The following is a 23,587-nucleotide window of genomic DNA, read 5'->3' on the forward strand; positions in this document are numbered from 1 at the left end:
GATGTTGATCTAGGAATATGCAGGATCCTACTTAGTAATATCACAATAAGCTAATTTAAGATCCCTATCTGAGCAGTGCACAGACATGGCTGTTGGTAAAGCGTTTTCTTATACATATAAATTAGATTTCAGAGCCTTGATTACAGAAGAGCATCTATGCCCCAGGAGCCAATGATGAAATGGGCAGAAGACTGAGACCTGCATTTAGCCAAGTAATTATAGCAGAAAGCTATTTGTATAGTCGAGTATTCTACAGAGTGTAAAAGAAGGTCAAAGAATCCTCAATCTTGTTGGCAACGCTTGGCGTGTAAATTAATTGCGGATGGAGGCTTTATGGAATAACTGAATCAAGTAACAGACTTATATCAGCATAAAATCGCAAAGCTAACCTTCAAATAGGAAGTGAACTCTCCGGAGGCTGTCCTGTTTTTCTCTCATCCAGCCATTTCACCTTTTCCTCTCTACCGCAGAGATAAACCAGAAGGTGCAGCAATCAGCGCTGAGGTCACAGTCGTGTGAGGGAATACATTTTTACAATATTAAATTTGCTAATTAAGTCTGCATGCATCTGCTTTGATATGTATGTTGATAATTCAAACATTGCTTCATCTGCACCAGGAAAGAGCACATGAAGTGTGTAATGGCATTTTAGCTAATAGATTGTTAATTAATTGCACACATCGCCATGTTTATTTTAGCCAAAGAGGCATGTTAATCATTTGTAATGAGGCAATCAGTGCTAGCGGTGCTTGCAGTTAGATTAGTTATTTACTCAGTGTCCTCCAGCATATGAGATACTGGATGTCAGCGTTAGCTGTGTTTCTGCTTTCTTGATGTGATTAATCTGTTTTATCTTCTTGTCTACTTTTTCAGTGAATCAGCTGAATCGTTTCACAAAATTCAAGCATTTCTTGAATCAGCAAGATTCACTGACTCATGAAAACTAGGTGAATTATAACATTTTCCGTCAATCTTAATTTAATGCTGTATAATGAGCAGCAGATGATGTAATCCATTTGAGATACATAGGCTACATGAAGAAAAAAAATGCATTGCTGGTCAGCGCCACCTAGCGTGCAGGCGTGAATTCGGTGTGAAAGTACCATTTGTCTGCAATTTTGGGTCAAATCATGCCATTGATATGAGAAGCTAAAGCATCCAAAACCCCTATAAATCCAGCAAACAGCCCATTTCAGCCTCACAAGCAAACTAGTGTATGCTGCTGGAAGCTTTTGCATTCTGTATTATCGGTTGCAAATTAAGGATTATTGTTGTGATATTTTCCTCCTTTATAAAGGTGTATGAAAAGCCACAAGGAGGATATTTAGTCATATTTAATGTGAAGCAAATAATTTCACTGTCTTGCACACAATAATTATATCTTAAGTCAGTGCAGTGCGTTGAAGCTGTTGGCTCTAATATGCCAGAAAACCATGATGTGCGTCTGCCTACCCGACTCTGGCTTCCAGCTAAAATATATAAAACATACCCAAAATAGCCTGTGTATCAACGCCCACTCACACAGGTTCATGGCCTGCCCACAGCCATCATATTTCATCAATCTTTCAGCCGCGTATTGACAGGACGTCCACACACATTTGTCTGATGGGTGTTGTAGCCCTGTGAAATATTAATTTCTGTATTATGGGAGGTGCTGCTGTCCCTAAATGTATGAGGTAGGATGTTGCCGGGGACACTAAACACACTCATCCTGTTCATTAACCCAGCAGAAATTATGTCCATAACTAGCAATAATGGAACATATATTGAACTCTTGGCCTGTTTAGTGCATAAATATGCTCACGTGACAGTCCTTTCATGTCCTCATAGCAAACAGTAAAGCCAATCATGCCTCCTATATACACACAGTTTGATGTGCTTTACTCTGGTTCACTACACTAGTTCTCAACAGTTTTTTTTTTCTTGGCATAGCTAGAAAATGTATTAATTATGTATATAAAATTATATTTTATGGAATTACCTTTCCAGGGTTTAGAACATTTATGCATCTAAAAATTACTCTTTTAAAATGACGTTTCCTTACACATCTAGATTTGCAATAAATCAATCAATCGATCAGTTGTTGATGGAGTGAACTAAAATTAACAATACATACATATACACACACAGACAAGCAAACATAAATAAAGTTGTTGTGGGAGCAAATTAAAATAAGAGATATATTGAGCTTGAAAGCTTGTTTTGTCTAATTTTAAATTTAAATTTGAAGACATTTTTTGGCCTGGAAGTTTACTGAGGCTCTTAATGGCCCCGGCCTTCTGTCTAAGAACCACTGATCCATGCCTTAAGCTGTCCATAAAATGAATATTAAAAACATGTCAATAGAGAGCAAGCCACGGCCTGTTCCTGTATTCACAGCCAAAGTTCTTGATGACAAACAAAAGCGAGTCACGGCTGTGTGTTCACTGAATTAGCATATCCAGACTCACTTCTGTTCAAATCGACAATGAGACAACTGTGCTTGGTGCGTTAACCAAGGTTATGCTCTGTTTCTGTGTTTCTTATTCAAAAACTGTCAGGAGGTAAATGAATTATGCACATCAGTTTAAGCATTGCGTGTACAGAGTAAAAAGAGTCCGCTGAGGGTAATTAGACCTCACTGTATGGAGGAGGGGAACAATAGAAAATGAATGCATAAATCACTTGTTGGATATTATACCTTATAGCACAGGTCTGAAGGATCTACACAGAATTCCTGCATTTTATGAATAGCATAACAAGCTCAAGGCCTCATATCTGTAAAATGTGATACCACTGACATGCATAATGAAGGATGGGGGTGGGCTAGGGCTGCTGGTTTAACTGGATGCCTTTAGAAAGCCATGAGCTTTATAGTGAAAATGGTAAATCAAAGACAAACTCTAGTTGTACTCTGTTCCGAAACCTAGTGAGCAACTGTTCCTTCAAGGGTGGAAATAACTGCTGTTTTGTCCCATTTAAAGGGATAATTCATCAAAAAATCAAAGAATGTTGAACAAAAGAATACAAGAATACAACATACATTAACCCTTCTTTTGTTTTCTGGAGTGGAAAATTGCGGTCTGTGTGTCATACATACCACATAATTCAGAATAGGTACCTTTTAGTTATAAAATACTTACAGTATAAATGCCTTATACTTTTGCCCGTTATTACCCCCTTACTCCCTAAACGTTGCATATTGTTTCCACACGAGTAGATAATGTGGAGGTACTCAATAGTTACAAATACGTACGCTGTAAACTCATTTTAATTAGGCGGTTACATTGCAGGCTGTAATCTAAAGCGTTACCCATAGATCTCCTCAACATAAAGTGGTTTTTGAATGCATGATAATAAGTAAAATGCACCAAAAAAAGAGAGAAATAATATATATTTTAAGTTAGGGAATTTAATATTTGATCTGCCTTTTTTTTTATATATATATAATAATAATTCCAATATTTAATATGGTACCTACTATTTAGCAATGAGTGCATCCCAGTACCCATTCACCATAGGATTTTTTAAAAAGCAATATATTTAAAATGCTTTTTAATAGCACACTTTGTTTGTTACAGAAAGATAAATTGCTGTTTATGTGTTCTAATAAATTGTCAACTCTTCCGTTGAGGTTCATTAGTGCGGTGTCTGACATCCATTTGTAATTAGCACCTGTACAGGTCACTCTTAATTTATTTTTAGATGGTGAGGATGTGATTGTTTGTGTGTGCGCGAGTGTGTATATGCGCCTATCCATCCTGAAGGGCTCTGTGTTCATTTATATTCATAACTTCCGCCATCTTAATTAAGTCTGATTTAGTATTTGGCCCAGAGGTGCTGTTGTTTGTCTTTCGCCATTTTACAGCTTTATTAAATGTTAATGGAGTTTTATTTTTTATTTATTATTATTCCTCTACATTTTATATAAAAACCTAATTAATATCACACTCTCAAGATCTCTGTAGAAATAATTTCTCCAGGTGTTAATACTGCAGGATTTCTGCAGGAATTGTTCACTCCGGCTCTGTGTGTTACGAAGTTTTTCCCTCTAAACAGCCATCTGGAGACTTGGGAGAAGTTGTAATGCTGATACAATGATTTCAAAGTCAACAGTGCAATCAGCACATCCTTTAAACGGTTTCACTGTTGGTTTGGAAAGAGGCCCATTCCTCACACATCCTTCAAGAGCCTCCCGGTGTCTTTCATTGCCTCTCAGGCTTAAACTATTGTTATTTACAAGCACTTTCTGTTGCTGCAACCCCCATGGCCCACTAATGAGCAGACAGTGTAATTAGCCCTGAGTCTCCCTCTTTGAGCCCCATTAGTGAATGCTAATAGTGCCTGAATGCAACAGCAGCTTATACCATGCTATTAGACAGGAGGCATGGAACCAACTTTTGTCCTCTGCTATATAGACACTATATAATGTGAGGATCATTCATTACTCCTAGAGTTTTCATTTTAATGTAAGCTACTAATTTGGACATGAAGTAGATTTAAAAACTTGGCATGTGTGTTATGAAAAATATTTTTCAGTTCCTCTTATTTGTCATAGAAGACTGAGCATCATTAGAAAACTTCTGCAAATCCAGTGATTAGCTCATTGTAGCAGCCAGGTATATATATATATATATATATATATAGCTCAATAATTTTATTTTCAGGAATTCAAAACAAATGTTTTTGGGAATACAAAATGTCCTTAAATGTATTCTTAAGCTAAAACATTAGAAGAAAATAGCAGCTCAGAACTATGAATGTTTCTGTGAATCAGGCCACAGATTGTAACTAGCAGATTTCACTATTTTTATGTGCAATATGCATCTGAACTATCTGTGGTTGTGCCATTTAAAGCAGAAATTAGGATTTAATTGTGTGCTTTCATGTAAACTGCATTGGTAAGCACATGGAAAAAACCTATATAAACATATATGTTTCAATATAGGTTTTGATATATGTTTTTTAATATATGTGACATATAAAAAATTGGCCGTTTTTTCTATATTATATGTACATATATGCACGTATATATGTACCTATATGTTCACCTATTATAGTAAAATTAAAATCCATAGCTGCTAGGCAACATAAATAAAAGTCCAAAATGTAGAAATGTACATTATTTATTTACTCAAGATCAATCAAATAGTACAAAACAAAAAAATATAGTACAAGAACAAAAATATGACAAAAAACCTGCTAGGCAACATAAATAAAAGTCCAAAATATAGAAATGTACATTATGTATTTACAAGAACAATCAAATAGTACAAGAACAAAAATAAGACAAAAAACTGAACAGAAAAAAAAATATCTTTAATATTTTTTAATATTAATATTCTTTAATTTAATATTCTTTGAAGGTCTGTCATGACGCGCCTCATCCTCCTCCTCCTCTTCCTCTTCCTTCCTGCACTATCCAATGACGTTTGATAGGGTGTCCGAGATTTTTATTTTTTCCATTTTGTTTTCGGCGCACAAATTTTTTTTGCAGATAGGCTTTTTCGTCCACACGGATCTGCCGTTTTGGAAGAGTAAAACCGATGTTTTGAAACCGGGTCCCAGAGTGGATATATTTGAAAACGCCGCCTTTGCATTTCTTCTCGGCGGCGAATCCGTACATTTTCTGAAAATATGGCGTCATCAGCCCATGTCTCGCCCCTAGTCAAACACCACTACATCACGTAACAGCAACAAAAACATGAACAAACACTGAACGCTAACATTAACACGGATTAATAAATGTATTGTTCCATGTTCGTTTGTGTAGCATGCACGCGCAGCAAATCCATGTCTTCTTCTCCGTTTTAAGTGTATCTCTGTGGCAGAATTACAGCGCCACATGCTGGTCTGGCATGTATACTACATCGGTTTCGTGTGGACGCGGATATTTCTTGAGACGAGGGAAAAAAAGATCGGGGTTCCGTCTCCGTGTGGACGGGGCCGAAGAAGTAACGGGTACTTACGGTTATGGATAGAAATGTAGCGGAGTAAAGAGTACAATATTTGCCTCTCAAATGTAGTTGAGTAAAGTCATGAGTACTCCCCAAAAATGATACTCGAGTAAAGTACATATCTTGTATGTATAGGGCTTATATGTGGATATGAAGAAGCAATAAAGGAGACCTATATTTCCTGTATATGCACATAAATGCACCTCAATTTTGCCTATATGTGGCATATATACGCATATATGCAGCATATATGCAGTATATATATGCATATATGCAGTATATATATGGCATATATGCAGTATATATACGCATATATGCGCATATATGCAGCATATATATTATCATATATGTGCATATATGCAGCATATATGTGCATATACACTGGATATAGGTTTCATATATGCGCATATATCCACATATAGGTTCTTTCCATGTGGGAGAAAGCATCTGTTGAAAACACAAATGTAAATGTCACATTTTCTTTGATAGCTTTAGAGGAAGCTTGTTTTGGCCATGTTGCATAGCCTCAGAGGGAAATGTCATTTGGTAGCATTAAGAACAGGATTAGCTGTAAGACCCTTGTGGATATTGTGGTGGTACACAACAACACAAAAATGACTAAAAATGACTAAAATGATCCCTGTTTTCGTTCTTAATGCACATTCCCAGTCTATTCTTTGGGCTATTTTGTCCCATGTGCTAGTCTTTATTCAAAATGTGATAACTTGCTGAATTCAAATTCTCATATTTAAGGTGCTCCAATCAGGAGTTTTAGGGCCGATCTGAAGCCATATCAGCCAATATGGATCTCGATCACCGATAATATTGTCTATTTGAAGCCTTCTTTTTGTATAGGGATGCTCCAATAAGGATTTTTATTTTAGATTTTTTCATTTTTTTCATTTTTGAACTTTATATTTATCAACAAATCATATCTATTATATTATATTATATTATATTATATTATATTATATTATATTATATTATATTATATTATATTATATTATATTATATTATATTATTGTCACAAGTCGGTCAGGCTCATCAATCAGCCACTCACAGCGCACTCCCTCACCAGAATACTAATCACCAGCACATGTTCACCATCAACCCATCAGCTCACCTCCACATAAAAGCACATACCTCAGTTTCACAAGTTGTCTGATCTCATAGCTGCATAGCGGAATCACTCTTGTTGTTTAGCTACCTGCATTGACTCCCAAACCAGCTACTTACCTCTCATTGATTCCTTCTCCTTGACTCCTGTGTTTCTCCAGTGTCTCTCCATCGTTCCTCCCGAGTGTCTCCTACGATCCCTTCTCAAAGCTCTCCTCTCCAGCGTGAACCCTGAGGTGTGTGCAATGTGTCTGTCTTCCTGGTCACCCCACCTATGGGTCTGGAAATTCCCTAATACCCCATCCTGTCAGTCAAGCCGGAATCAGTGATATCATCAAACTATCTCCTCTGCATATCACCCGTGCTCAACCCAAATTCACTTCCAATAAACCTAACTCACTTTTACCTTCTATCTCAGAGTCCGTGTGTTACAACTATATTATATCACTGACACTTCTCCTTTTTGCACTGTCATTTAGATTAATATTAACCAAAGCAAAATAGTTGTTTAAGCATTGTTTTAGCAAACTAATAATCAATGAAAGAAAAAAATCAAAGTAGAGTCTAGAAATAACAGCTGAGTAAAGAACACCAGGAATGACTATAACTATAACGCTAACTATATTATAAGAGTCCACACCAACACATTTGTTTAGTGTGCACTGCGGTTATGTCATCTGCTGCTTTAAATGCTCAAACTCTTTAAAGTCAAGACAGTTCTGATTGGCTGTCAATGTTTTTATCATTCGTCACCAGTTGGCAAAGTGATTCCAACAATATTGTTCCTTGTTATCGTTATTGTTGTGGTGTTGAATTCCCTGTTCTCATAGAATTAAAATGATTAGTATAACTTCTGTAGTTATAGTTATCCTTGGTGTAAGACTGATGCCCAGTGTATGAGCAAAACTTTTGCAACCGTTGCATTGTACAGTAAAGTGCATTTTGAGTTTTACAAGATTCTATGCAAACTGTTTAAATTAAATATAAAGGTTCTCAACGGCCTTGGAAACAGCACACTTGTCACAGATGCAGAGAGGGAGAGCTTGTCGTTGTGTGCAATTGATGTTACAGCGATTTGGTGCAGGGTCTGTTAAAAGCTCTTTGTGAATGTATTTTTAAAGGCTTCCTTACATGTCACACACCACCCTACTCTTAGTCAAAGGTAAAGTGCCAGTCTGAATTGCATTAACCAGTCTGACACCACAGAAACTTTTGTTGCAACAGCATGAGACCTCCTGAGGTTACACAGGGAGGTCCTTGAAAGTGGACTGTGAGTAAATTGCTCAGAGAAAAGAAAAATCCCTTTAAGAAAAAGTATCTCTAACAGCCGTGAGTTGTCAATTGCATTGACATTGGCAGTAATGCATCTATGAGACAGGGATTAACACACAGTATTAGTCATATGAGGCTGTGTAAGTGAGTTGAGAAGGCCATTGTGTGCTCAGAAGCAATGCATGTAGTCTGCTTCTTCTTTTCAAATCTGAATTGTGAGAGCAGGGCTTCCCCTGTCATCTCTCCCAGTGACTTGCAATAAATCACCCTCATCCAATCATGGTAAAGTTGGCTGCACAGATTAGTTCACTCCATAATGGCACAGAAAATTGAATAAGAGTGGGAATCTCACGCCATCGACTCTTAACAGCTCCACTTCCTGTAATTAATGTGGCGCCATAGCTATCTTGCAAAGCTATTTACAATTTCCCTTATGATTTCCTTCACACTTCTTTATCTAGCCATTGGTGCATTATTTACATAGAAGTTAAACAAATAGTTCTGTAACACCTGGAGAAAGCTATCAATTAGCATTCCCATGTATTTCAGTGATCATTTTGCGGCCGGGGCAGGATTTGAAATCGGCCATGTTTGTTCATCGGTTGTTCAGTTTTAGATGCAATTTTTGTGCCAGTTACTTGAGCTTTTTTCACAGTTACTTGACATGTTCTTTGCTTCGGCATAATAAGAAGTTTGAAATAGCTTTGCTGCAGTTTGCTGTTAGCAAACATCCTGGTGGCGCCCATGCATATTTCGATAATATGTAAAAATATGCTGTGTGTTTGCATCAAAAATGATAGCGGTGAGAAAATAGCAGTTAAGAAAGCATCTGATTATAGCCACATGTATATTTACACATGCTCTGCAAATCTAGCACTTTATGCCATTTTCAAAAAATATCTAAAGACTCATCTTTTTTCGCCAGCACATGACCAACTAATACTAGCACTTACCTTTTCTTGTCTATCCTATTCTTGAAATAATAAAAATAAAAATAACACAGGGTTCTGTGCTAGACTAACTAAGACTTGTCATGGCACTTGTATACTGTTATTGTTCTCTCGTTGGTCTGATTGCTCCTATTGTTCTCATTTGTAAGTCACTTTGGATAAAAGATCCAAAATGATAAATGTAAATGCAATAGATTAAACAGTTAAAAAGCATTAAAACAGTTTTACAGTATCAAATATAAAAACTGTAAGTTTCAGATAGAATTGCAACATCAATTTTTACTATATATCAGCTCTCCAATGTTTATTTTATTTGTGTCTTGAACTCAATGGACTGAACAGAAGAAATTGATGGAAAAGTGAAACCTACCTATTCATCTATGTCATCGCCCTTGACTAATGGGGGTTCAAACTGTGTTAACCAGCCAGAGCGAACTTTTCTGGAAAGATTGCATTTGTATTCTGTTTTGACTCCCAAAACAAATTCCAAAAGACCTTTGTTTTGGCCTGATTTTGTCTGAAATGGCTTCACGTACGGATTAGATTTACACACTTATCCAAACTGACTTATGAAAGAGGAATAAAAGCAGGTTGTCGAAGAGCCAACATATTTTTAAAACCAAAGAATTCAAAAAGAGGGTTTGCACAGTGATGCCATAGAAGAACCATTTTGACTTTCCCAAAGAACCTTTCAGCGAACAGTTCTTAAAAGAATAATTTCTTTCTTAGTGTGCAGAACATTTTAACAATCTAAAGAACCTTTTGTATAATAGAAATTTTCCATAAATGTCAAAGATTCTTTAAACATACAACTGCTGCAGATGAAGCTGGTGTTTAGTGTGTACTGTTCAATGAAGCTTCCAGCTGAGTAGCAGTGAGGGATCTGTTTCTCAAACTACAGACTCTCAAGTGCTCCTCTTGTTCTTGTGGATCCGTTGACTTCTCTGTCTGTGCTGCTTTGATCCAGTTTGCCTTCTACTTTTAAGGCAGTAGTGCGTGGAATAGTCTTCATCTCTGGAAAGGACAGCAGACTGTTGTGTTTCTAGAAATGTGTGTTTGTGTTTGACTTGCAACTGCAACGTGACTTGTGAAAAATGCAAATGTGCTGAATACTTCAGCAGCTGAAAATATAAACACTCTATTGCTTTTTCCACACTTCATTAAGCAGCACAGCCATTTTCAGCTGTGCTAATAACAAAAACAGGTACCAAATTACCCTGTTAGAATGATTTCTGAGGGAGTGTTTTCTTAGACTGGAGGAATGGAAATGGAAAATGGAGTTTTGCTCTAACAGGTGAAATATGAATTTCAAAATATGGTCAAAAAATTGTCAAAATAGTTTAACGGTGGTTTGGTCAAGAATTACTTTCATTCAATGACATAAAAATATTGTGCTGATTCCAAACTCATTATAGTTTAAGTTATAAAAGTGGCATATTCATTTGGGTTTGGATACTGAGTCGTGGAGGAAGAGGGCAGAGTGGGATCTTATAGAGGTAAAGTAAATGAGAGGCATCTATCTTCATCGGGGCACAGATGCTGTATATAGGTTTGTCCCTGCAGTGGGGTGTGGATATATTTAATATTTAAATGTGGGTTGCTTTTTTTTTCTCAGGAGGGAGAAGAGAGAGATATTAATACACTCTTCCCTGATTCCTACATCCGGCCCTGGAGAAAAATAAAACCTCACAGTTTCATCTAGCCTCTGCTGTGCTCATCAATGGTGTTCTGAGGCAGAAATTTTATTTTTATTAAAATTACTGATGCAACACAAACCAGACCCTGATGTAACGCATTGAGGTTCCTTCCGATGGAGACACATCATCCGTCGGACCAATTTAAATTGATTCCTCTAAAGACCCCTTGGCCTCAGATGCCCACAATTCCTTATGAAGTTGTCAGAATGCCAAAGTCTACTGCAGATATTAATATTTCAGAAATGAAAACACATCTGTGGTGATTATGGGGACACACTGACTTTTTACCTCTTGACAGGACAGAATATTCGCTACACATGTGCATCTGAATAGAGGTGTTATATATTATTGTGTTATTTAGTTATTATGTAGCTATTTTACCTGCAATTCAGTGAAAAAAAAAAAAAACTCATATGAAATGTATTAAATTCAGTGAATTTAACACTTTCCAAACTAAATGTAATACATTTTAATAGTTTTGTTTTAATTTGGAATTTGATAGATGATACCAAAAATATATTTATAACAAACTAATGAAAATACTGCTAAACAACCTAAAGTGGCTTACTGTTTTAGCTGAGCCAACTGGTCTGACAATTGGCCAAAAGCCCATTAAAACCATCAAACCAGTCCTGCCTATGTTTACACACACACACAAAAAAACAATACTCAAAACATGCAAGTTTTCCTTTACATTTTTAAAATGTATTGAGTACAGACAAAAAGACAGTCAAAACCGTCTCACTCAAATCGGCAAAAATGGCTATGTATGTCAGGCCAGTAGTTGGCAATGCTACTTTGTAGATAAACAGCACTAACACATTGCTATAGACTGAACACATAATATGCATGTGCATGATGTCACCATTTTCACAAATTTAATTTTTTTGTTGTTTACGTGGATATAATAATGGTATATTTTCCAAAAACATGTACTTTGAAACCTGTTTTGAAAAGTTTGCATTTAAAGACCCCGAAAACACTGTAACTGTGTGTGTGTTTTTTTTTTAAGTTGTACTTCTAGTTGAAAATGGTGTTGTGTAAACAGCCTCAAAGTTTAAAGACAATGTGAGTCACATTCAAATTGGCTTTGAAATAGAGGTGCATATCTCTTGAACATTAAAAAAAAAAAAAAATCTTTGTGTTGTGCCCAACAACATCCCATAACAATCGATTTTTGACTCATTTGGAACACTCTCACAAATAACATAAGCAGTCATGTCTGTTGATAGGAGCTCATAAATATACCTACTAAAAAAATGGTATCGCAAAATCTCTGCCTTAAAATGCTTCATGTGTTGTCCTTCATAATCCATCGCGGGAGAGGCTGTTTGTTTTCCCTAAATGAGACAATTAAATTATGTCTCAACAGACAGGAAGTGTCTACTGTCTCTGCTCGCTTTGGCATTTTGAAGCCATTAAACAATTATTTTCCTGCATAAATTAATCTGAAGAACAGCAGTATTCTAATACTACAAATAAACATGACAGACAATTGCGTGTTAGATATCAATAGCTGCATTTACATGGACCCTTCTAATCCGATCGTAATAGGACTAGAAGCACAATCAGAATAAAAATGTCACATGTAAACACGTCAATCAGATTGAATTGGCTCGATCCGACTAAAATTTCGATCGGATTGTAAAGCCCCCTTTCCACTGCACACGGCATTTGGACACGATTGTCGCATTTCTTCCTCTAGCGGCAGTCACGCAGAACTTTCAAACTGGTTGTGCAGCAACCATTACCTTGGCATATTCACCATGGTAAAATTAATACTTTTAATGAATATAATTAATGTATGAATGCATCTTCACAAATCTGATGACCCCCAAAATAAAAACAGTAGGTTTTATGGGGCTAATCAATGTAAATAATGATTTAATAATTTAGAATACATCACATCCAGTCGGGCGTTCACATACGGTCTAGTCGCAGAAGTGCAAATATTTGAACGTATCCGAGGCTCAAATCGGATCCGATATTTCCGCATACGCATGTGATCGGAACTCTACGCAGCTCCCGCACTTTGTAATCCGAGCAAGAGGACATGTAAACACTTGATCGGATTGAAAACCGAAACTGGAAAGTACTGCACATGCGCAGTGACGTAGAAATACCGTAATGGCATATGATGCGCGGAACGAGGTGTTCTTCCTGGTGAATGTGTCATAAATAAGTGTCCTGTAATTATACATTTCCCCTTCCACTCAGCGTATGTGAAGTGGAACACGACCACGTCCCACCAGTCCTCGTTTAAGACTCTCATCAACAGGCGACTAGTTTTGAGTGGGGGAAGAGGCATTTTTACTATTTTTTTTTCCTGGAACTTTTTTTTTTTTGCTAAACTAAAGTTAAGCAGCACAACAGGCCATGTGCTGGTCGTCGCCTAATTAGGACCCAAAGTAGATAAATTAATGTGTGCTTTTTAAAACAGCAGCGGGGAAACTCTGTATTGAGAGTGAGGAGTTGTCGTCATAGTACAGAGCCCCTCCCCTCGATATCACGCCATGTTGCCATGTTGCCATGTTGGCAGGATCCCGGCGGCAAAACATGATTGTTTACATGTGTTGTTAACTCGGTAGTAGAGTATCAATTCCACAATTCCGCAATGTTTTACCATGCATGGAAGTCTCTGCTGCATTAAAAAACTGCTCCAATACCTCACACGATACATATGGAAAACATATGCACAATGGAATACAGTTTTTTTAGGTTACACCAAGCGCAAAACAGCGGTATTTGGAGAAGCTCTCAGGCATCCAAAATATCGACCCATACGAGCTCCCTGCAGCGGAATGGCACAGAGACCTTGACCATTTACCTCTATGCACATATATGGATATTGTGAATTACCTTGTTTTTGGTCTAAGTTACTACACAATGCAGGAGTTTAAAAGCCACAAGTCTTTGGAAAGTAACGAGGCTTTCTGCTGTGGCTGGGTCCATCTACAAGCCTCCAGGTGGTGAAAACAGCGTTGTACTGGCCAAGGTTAGTTTATTCACATGCGTTTTAGCGTGTTGTAATTACATTGCATTTAGCAGACACTTCTTGACCAAAATGACAAAGTAATTAACTGCGACTGTTTTGTAAACACTAAAGTGTAACGAGATGTTCAATGTACACAAACGTTTCCAAAATGTTTTGATGTAGGCTAAAGCTGTGTGTTTAGTTATTTAGTTATAATTTGATTTTAGCCCAAGGACACATACTGTACCAGGTTTTTTTTGTTGGGTGTTGTGGGCTGCAAAGTGCACAAACCAGTTCTGGGTTAGCTAGGGTATTAAATGTGTGGTTGCAAGATGTAAATGTCCTGGTTAGATTAAAGCCATTAACAGTGTGAATGCAAGGTGACTTACACTGTAAACAAGACAATTAAAAATGTCCATATGTGTGCATGGAGGTATATGGTCCAGGTCTCTGTGCCATGCCACTGCAGGGAGCTCGTATGGGTCGATATGTTGGATGCCTGAGAGCTTCTCCAAATACCGCTGTTTTGCGCTTGGTGTGAGCTTGTTCCTGTAAGGTCCCCTTTCTTTCGCCTTATCTTTTTGCATTGCATTGCTTAACTTTCTTCCTTCTCTTCCTCGTATTTGTAGATCCGTCTCTGTTCTGCCGACATAATAAATGCGCAAAAATTAAAGAGCTCTGAAATGTTTAGTCGCGCCTCTGTGAAGTTCTGAAGGCATTGCCCCTGGCAACCAATAGCGTTTCCTACCGTCATGGCCGACCGGTTCAGACCCCACCCAAATCAACCCAAATCGGCACGTGACTCCTCACTCTCAATATTCATGCAGTGTGCACATGTGAAAAGAGTAAATCCGATCAGAAGCTTGTGACATGTAAACGCGCACATCAACCCGATCAGTTTATTTACCATTCATGTAAACATTACGTTCGGATTCATCAATCAGAATGAATTCATTCCGATGGAAGCAAAAATTGTCCATGTAAACGCACCTAATGTCAGCTGACCACTGCAAGGAAAAGTCTGGGATCCCCTTTTTCCCCTCATCTTCTGCACACCCTCACATCTGTCCAGCCCCACCCTTTCATCCCTAACCCCACGCTCATCCTTGGGGCTAGCATTTGTGTACTCAACTCTGACCTTCCAGCTCTGCTCAGCTGTCACATTGTATCTCACACGCACAGACAGTCAACGAGAGGAGCGCGAGCCCCTTTCATCTCTCATCCCCCTGATCAGCCAGCCAACCATCTCCAGCCTTGGTTGAGCACTGTTTACATGCTCCTTCACTTTTCTCCCCCCCCACCCCCACTTCTCCATCATGGCAACATCTTTCTCTTCGTTTTTGCTCCCTGGCATTTTTCCCTTTCCAGTCATCTGCCCATCTGTATACCAGTCTTCTAGATGTGTGAATTGGTCCACCCTTGTCCACCCTGGAGAGCTTATCACTGCATAAATCTGCTACTGCAGGCTCATTGGAAGCACATGAATCTAAATTTCTGCAAAACTGAAGCAACATAATAATACAAAATGCATTTTAGCGCCACTTACTGGACATTTCACTTTGAAACTGCTGTGAACTATAATATCCGTGCTGCAGAAACATTGCCACTATTGCATATTTCCGCTCAGCCTGGGTTTTACAAACTATTTCATGGGTTTTTGGAAAACTTGTATGCGTTTTGGTTATTAATTTACACATCATCTGTGTTTTGGTGGTAAACACAACAAACTATATGCACAAAGTTTTGAAATGGGTTTCATAGTGCTAGTAGAAAACAATACTGTTATTTTGTCCATGTAAACTATAAAATGTCAATATGTGAAAATGGTTATGTGATGCACATGTATATCACATGTTCAGTCTATGGTCATGTGTGAATTTCTTTACAAAGTACTGGCCTGGTATGCCTTTTTTTGCCTTTGATATTTTTGTGTGCACACACGTTTTGCATGTGACATGAAGAATGCTTTCTATCAACCTGCTACAGGGTATGCTGTTAGGTCTAGGCAGGGCCGGCCCTGACCAATTTGCTGCCCTAGGCAAGATTTTACCTGGTGCCCCATGCATCACAGCCCATTTCACCCTGTCATTGTGTTCATGATTTAGCATGATTTGGCCTATATATTTTAGGCTAACTAAAATTTTTGAATAATTTATATATTTTGCTTTGAAAGAAGAACTCTTATGGTCACTAAGACTGCTCACTAATATATATATATATATACACACACACACACACATTACAGCAGAACTGTTTCCAACACTCATAATAAATCATCATATTAGAATGATTTCTAAAGGATCATGTGATAGACCGGATGTCACATGTGACACTGAAGAATGGAGTAATGATGCTGACAATTCAGCTTTGCATCACAGAAATAAATGATAATTTAAAGTATAATAAATTGTAAACAAATTATTTTAAATTGTAATAATATATCACAATATTACATTTTTTACTGTATTTTTGATTAAATAAATGCAGGCTTGATGAGCAGAAGAAACTTCTTTCAAAAACATTAAAAATAGTCATGTTTCCAAACTTTTGGCCTGTACTGTATCCCCCCAAAACTGCACAACTGTAGAGTAAAACATTAATAAAAAAGTGATAATAAAAAATGCGTCTTAAAACTGACATAATTGTACAAAATCACAGTCTGGGGACTCAGAACTCAGAACCACTGCTAACATTAAGTTTAAGGTAAAAATAACTGCCATGAAATTATAGTATCTTACTCCTATGCAATAAATTGTTCTTTCACTACATCTTTACCTCTGTCTTTATCCTCTTCTCTTCTTTTTGGCACTGTATCTATTGCATGCTCATTTATAATGCAAATTGGGCAAACTAACCCTTTAAGACACTGAGACCCTAATGGACCTTGTTAAAATTAAACTTCAGTCACTCTTTTCTACCATTGTGATTGTATGGGAGAATATGTACAGAGCTGTAGGTGCTGCACACAGCCATAAACAACACAAGGTTTGGCAGATTTTTTTTTTTTTTTTTTACAAATTACTTGTATTGTTAGTTTTTAGTAGTATAGTAGTAGAACAGTAATTCCTGAAAAGACATGAATCGAAATGTTTTAATATATATTTATCTGTCTAACATTTGAAAAATACAGAAATATGAAATCAGTTATTATTGGTTTAAGTCTGGATTTCTTTACTTAAAAAAACTACTTATCAAGGGCAGTGGCCTGTTTCTCATACATATTAATTGTTGTAGAAAATGTTGAGAAGACAAAAACATAAAGTAAAGTCTCACATCCGGGGGGGGATTGAGTCTAATGGAAGAAAAATAGGGCAAAGTACAAAGAAAAGAAGAAAGAACTACTGGGAGATGGACACACATACACACACACACTCCGGAAAGAGCATTTCTTCATCTCTGTGCTGATGAGACCTGACAAAGTGGACAAATAGAGTGCAAGAAGGAAAGAAAGAATTTAAAAAAGGGAAAACATGAGAGAATGAGTCAGCTTTAAGAACTACTTAGCAGACGTAACTATACTGGCAAGCTTCAAAGACATATCAAGCATTCTCAGAGAGAACAGAAGACCTCAATGTCAGCACAGCAGTGCTGAGAGCCATCAGACCCTTGTCTGATCTGCTAAAGGCAATAGAGTCGGTCACACCTTAATGCTTCTCTGCACAAAGAGCATGTAAGTGATCACTTAGGAGACAAGGACAGAGAACACCAGGGGCAGATTTTCATCAAGATGTGTCACATGTTCGTTAAAGGGCTGAGATCATCTGTTTAGGTCAGCTGTGCTTCATTATTTCATAGCTGGGCAGTGGTGACGCAGTTGCAGTAAATGTCTCATTATCTGTTTAATAGCTGAATGAACATGAGGAATCAATACATAACATTTTTTTTTTTAATAATCTTTCTGGACAGAATTTCATATTGCACAAGAAAAATCTGTTGGCACACAATGTTCTTGGCCCAAATGCTCTTGACAGGCATAGTTAAACATAACACTCTTCTTAATATTTTAAGAAAGCACTGCTGTCAATTGGTTAAAGTTGAGAAATCATTTACCATTGCTGCCTCAAAGTTTAGTTTTTGCTAAAATTTTTCAATGTGAAGGAGAATAATTTGTTGAAGGTCAAACAAATACATTTCTTGTACTTAATGACTTGCGCTGTTTATATTTTCAGCAAAAGTACTTGGATTTATGGGTGCCTGTGATGGGCTGTGGAGAAAAATGAAAACTGAATCAAGATATTTATTAGTCGTTTCCAGTAGCGAAATGCAAATCATTAGGCCTTTACTCAGGAACCGTGAGACAGAACTCGTCCAAAGGGGGAGATGTCATGAAAAAAAGTGTAAAACAGCTTAAAATAGTATTTGATTCGATTATGACTTACATTAATTATGCAAACAATAACCAGTATTTTTTTCCCCCTAGTTAAGAACAGCTAAATTGAACAAGTCTAAAGTAGTATTACTGGATACTGGACACTCAGTTGTTTAAAATTATTATCATTAAACAGTTTTTAGCTACTTACATCTTCATCCTCACACTTTTTCACTGTTAAAACTGAAACGTCGCACTGGAATTCATGTCCAGCTTCTGTGAACAGTAATGTCTGTTTTTTTTTTTTATTAAAATGGCCATCGCAATCATTTTGTCATTGACAAGTACTGTTTTAGTTGGGAGTGGGGGGGTGGCAGTTTGGCCATATTGAGAGGGATAACTATTGGTGCGCTATGTTAGTTATAACCCCTCTATGAGATGAAGGATCAGTTCATCTCTGTAGGAGGAGTTTATCAATGCTTCTTCACCCTCTGGTTTTTATGTAATTTACAAATATCATCACATTTTTTCTTTCTTTGTTGTGCAGTAATAATAGGAAGCTGTTGACGTTGCTAAAGCAAAGTTTGAAACCAATGAGACACAAACAGCATTGCTGTCACATTTAACACTGAGCATTGAGCCGACTCTGTCAACACAGTCTCACTCCCTACTCGTCAAATGTCTGACGCATGGTCAAGGGATCTGGCGTCACTTTTTTTATGCACTGGGTATACCTTTGGCATAATTTTTCAACGTCCTGGTTAGTCCGATAGACTTCTATAGAACTCAACAGCGTTTAAATTTGACGTCTTGGGTCAGCACACCGCAACTCGTTGACTGCCTTGTATGGGTCGAGACTAAATAAATAAAAATAAAAAAGAATAGGCAAATTTTTATATGACAGGGCGAGTCAAATGGCGGCCGTCAGATCATTTTTATCTGGCCCTCCAACTTGTTTTTGAGGTTTAAAAATCCTTGCAATCTGATATCAACGTGCTCTCTGTGCAAAGGCTTAGCGCGTTCATCAGTGTTGAGTTTAACAACACTCAACTGCAGGTAAAACAGCATTCAGCGGTGAGTTTAACAACACTCAACTGCAGGTAAAACAGCATTCAGCGGTGAGTTTAACAACACTCAACTGCAGGTAAAACAGCATTCAGTGGTGATTTTGACCAAAGCAATGCTCAACTGCAGGAAAAACGGCATTAAAAGGTGGGTTTAACAACGCTCCAAGGCGCGTGCAAGTAAGCAGTTTAACCGTTTTCTTACAACCCATTCTCGCTTATCGCTTATTCATAGTTTATCACTATGAAATCACGTTCAAGAAGTCTCATTCAGCACACATCGCGATACTTGCCATCGGTTTACATGTGCCACAGGTTCGGTGAGTAGATGTAAATATGCTCTTTTAATGCCTGTTATAAAATGTATTCTCTCTTCCTTATTAATCAGATTATGTCGTATTGTTTACTCGCTGTATTATATCAGTCATCCGAGGCTGTCTTTGAGTTTCATTGTTTAACTAAATGAACACACCTGCTAACTAGTGTGATTAAACTCTGTCAGTCACGTGACGTGCCATAGACTTTCAATATATATTCATTTCAGGTTCAAAGATGTAAATTTGTAGTAAAATCATGGTAACCACGACACTTACAATAGTAACAAATTAAATTTGAAGTTAAAACCCAGGAACTGGACATTTACCATGTTTTTACCACAGTAACTGTAGTTTTACTATGGTATATTAATAATCAATACAACAATACAATAATCATCAAACTAACTATGGTTGTACAACTGTAATGTCGTTTTTGATGTGCTTTTATATGACAGATATCACACATTTACTGTACCATGCTTTTGATACCTTTTTATGTAAATCCAAAAAAGTAAATAAATAAAAGGACATATTTTTTCTATTTTTTCATATTTATAATTCTATTTTATTCTACCCCCCTCCCCCGTTTCTTAATTTTATTAATATATATATATATTTTTTTAGCTGAAAAGATGTAAAGGAAGCAGTCATCCTTGTGTTGTTTGTGGAGAGGTATTCCTTCAGAAATGGAGAAGACAGAAAGCTGCGGAGGCAGACATTTGCAGCAGTAAGTCTGTGTTAGTTTTACCTTTTTATCAAACTGCTGTTATAAATTGTATAGCATTTGTTGTTTCTTAAACTTTTGCACTGTCCAAATACCCACACTTGCCATCTTTGCACTTGACCACTTGATTATTTATTTGACGTATTTCCTGTGTTTAGCCCAAGTGTTCGACTGAGCATGGTGACCAAAAGTGTGTGTCGAACCTTTCATGACCTGATGACTGTGTTTACCAGTCCTGGTCCTGGAGAGCCCCAACACTGCACGGTTTTGGTGTCTCTCTTATCTGACAAACACACTTTTGAGGTCTTGGAGTCTTCACTGATGAGCTGATGAGTTGAATCAGGTGTGTTTGAACAGGGAGACATATCAAAGGTGCAGTGTTGGGGTTCTCCATCACCAGGATTGGGAGCCATTGCCTTATGGGACACACTTAAGTGTTTACAGAGATGTTTAGTTTTTTTTTTTTTTTTAACTTTGCATTTTAAAATAAATTCTAACTCTCTTTTCATTAGTCCCTATTACAGAGGACAATTAAATTTTTGGTGCTTCTAATTAAGTTAAAAAAATATTTTCAATATCTAATTATTATTATTATTAATATTTATCATACATTGGAAAGGTTTCCATGACCCCTTGTGAGATCTCGGCAAAAAGTCTCACAATTTATTACAAAACATGATGCATGATGGGATACACTAAGCCTGGTATAGAGCTCCGGAGCGGTATTGGAGATAGTGTGGGTTTAGTTTGTGTTAAGGGCACTGCGCTTTGGCATTATTAAGACTTGCGCACTACTGATAACAGTCCTGTTAGCTTGTAATACTTTTTAAAATAATTCATATGAATATACCTTGTTATTAATGATTTGCTTTTATTAATGAATGCATTTAACATTTAATTATACAGCATCTTTACAGAGGCTGTATAATTACACACACACATACACACAGTAATGTATAAGTTGCATGTAACGTAATAATATTTCTTTTCTTTCTGTCTTACAGGATTGTTTGCAGATAATGCTGTTCTTCTTTTTCAGAAGTTTTTGGTGAGCCAACCCTCACAAACCTTGCTAAAAACTAAAAGAGCTATTACTGAATCTCAGCGAATCTTGCCATGATCAGCTCTTCCCAGGTACATTTGTTTAAAATATTTGTAATCAACATTTACTCATCACATGCTCTGGTCTGAATCTTATTTAAAAAAAACTTAATTACATGTTTAATGAGCAATATTAATTGCACACAGAGTAAGTAGAAATTAGACCAAGGAAATGATTTGGTCAGGATGAGGAATGAAGAGCTCATCTTGTGCTCAAACAAACAGAAGTCCACTGGTATGTGTGTATTGAAGCAATGCTGTGTTATGTGTTACAGGACTTTATGATTTTATCTCACAGGACTGTTCGTGTCAGCCGTAATTTTTCTTTCTAATATGTTTTATTTTTTTTTGATACAGCTATTACAATTATAGCATGTTGGCAAAGTGTGACTGGAACATTTTAAACCTAAGTTTAAAAAAAAAAAACACCACCTGTTTGTCTTAAATAAAAGAATACAATTTTTATAAAAGTGGTTTACATTATTTCATTGTTTCATTAATCTTTTGTTATAAATTGTGGATTGATAGTTGATTGGTTTGAAGCAAGGCCTTACACTGCACAGACTAAAACACATTTGTGAGAGAAGTCAGGAACTTTGGAGAAAGATTCTAGAGGAAAAAAGACACATTTACTGCAACAATAGATGAATTATAGAGGCAAAAATTTCTGTCACATGCTAAGGGGTGTCTCGTGAGCAAGTCCTTTGCCTCTAACTTTTTCTTAATTCTTGCAGAATGAAATTTTTATTGCAGTATTTTAATTAGTACAGATGATCTCATCAGCCAAATGAGGGGTTTTGACCAAGTGATGCTCTTGAAAGGAATGAAAGAAGAGGATGTGGTAAATTGTCTTCAGAGAAAAAGCTTCTCAAAAGGTCTTAAAACAGCTTGAAGAATGGTAAGTGTACAATAGTACAAGGGTCATAGTTGCTCACCCTGCTAAAATCACACAGAACATGAGCTGAGCTCTCTGTCCATTAAACAACTTCATCTGGATGGTTTGTGTTTTTTGTTTTACTTTGACCAGGTCTGGGAACTGTCTGAAAATGGGATGTTAGGACTGAGAGATCCTCTGGCTGAGAAAAGGCTACACTGGATATCAACCACAAACTGTTTCCAGACACGAGAGAAGAAGATCACGATGGGGAGATGAAACCAGTTTAGATGTGATGATAAGGAATCATTATTTTCTGAAACAGTATCATATGTCTTATAAGTATCACATGATCTGTATCACAGATGACTGGATGGAATCTTTTTACTTTTAAGGACATTTCATCACTCATCTGTGTGAACTGATTAATTTATGATATTAATGAATTTTTGATCCATTATTATTTTCCTTGAATCGTGTTTGTCTTGATGCTACTTTATCATCTTCATAGTCTATGCTTCAATAAAATTAATATGGTGAATATTGTGTGTTGAAAATTCTTGGTAAATTCATAATTTTACTAGGTAGGCTCATATGTGTTTATTCTACACTTGAAAAACTACATATTATTAATTACCAGGATTATTTTTTACTTAAGACATAAACATTTTTTTATCAGATTAATGAAATCTGGAACAACAATATACCAGAAAGTTATTATTGGATATATTTAATCACAAATATGCCTTTATATATATATATATATATATATTTATATATAAAGGGAGTTACTAGATGAATTATTTTGAAAAGCCATTTGCTTTATTGTTACAAACACTTGAGGGATAACTGAGAATGTAGCAGGAATGATCAACGTGGATCTTGTACTCCATTAAAACCAAGAGCATGCACATTACTGATGTCAAGCACGTGAGGAGCAAGATAAGGGGGTCAGGAGGACACTTTTTACACTGATTGTTGCTAATTAGTTTATTTATAAAGTATTCTTAGTACTCCATGACTTCTTCATTGTGTAATAGTAAAGTATCACAATGTGTATGCATTGTCCTTGATTACTGCTTAACAGTGGGGAATAGATAATGGCAAGTTGTTGCAGGTTTATCCATTATATTTATTACTGTTAACTTCAAAAATAAAAGAAATAATCTATTATTTTTATTATTAAATAAATTCTTTCTAATTTTTCCATGTTTCATCAGATGGCCTCACCATGTCCTGTCAAAAGCTTTACT

The sequence above is a fragment of the Carassius carassius genome, chromosome 13 (genome assembly GCF_963082965.1).
Source record: "Carassius carassius chromosome 13, fCarCar2.1, whole genome shotgun sequence".
Taxonomy (NCBI): Eukaryota; Metazoa; Chordata; class Actinopteri; order Cypriniformes; family Cyprinidae; genus Carassius; species Carassius carassius.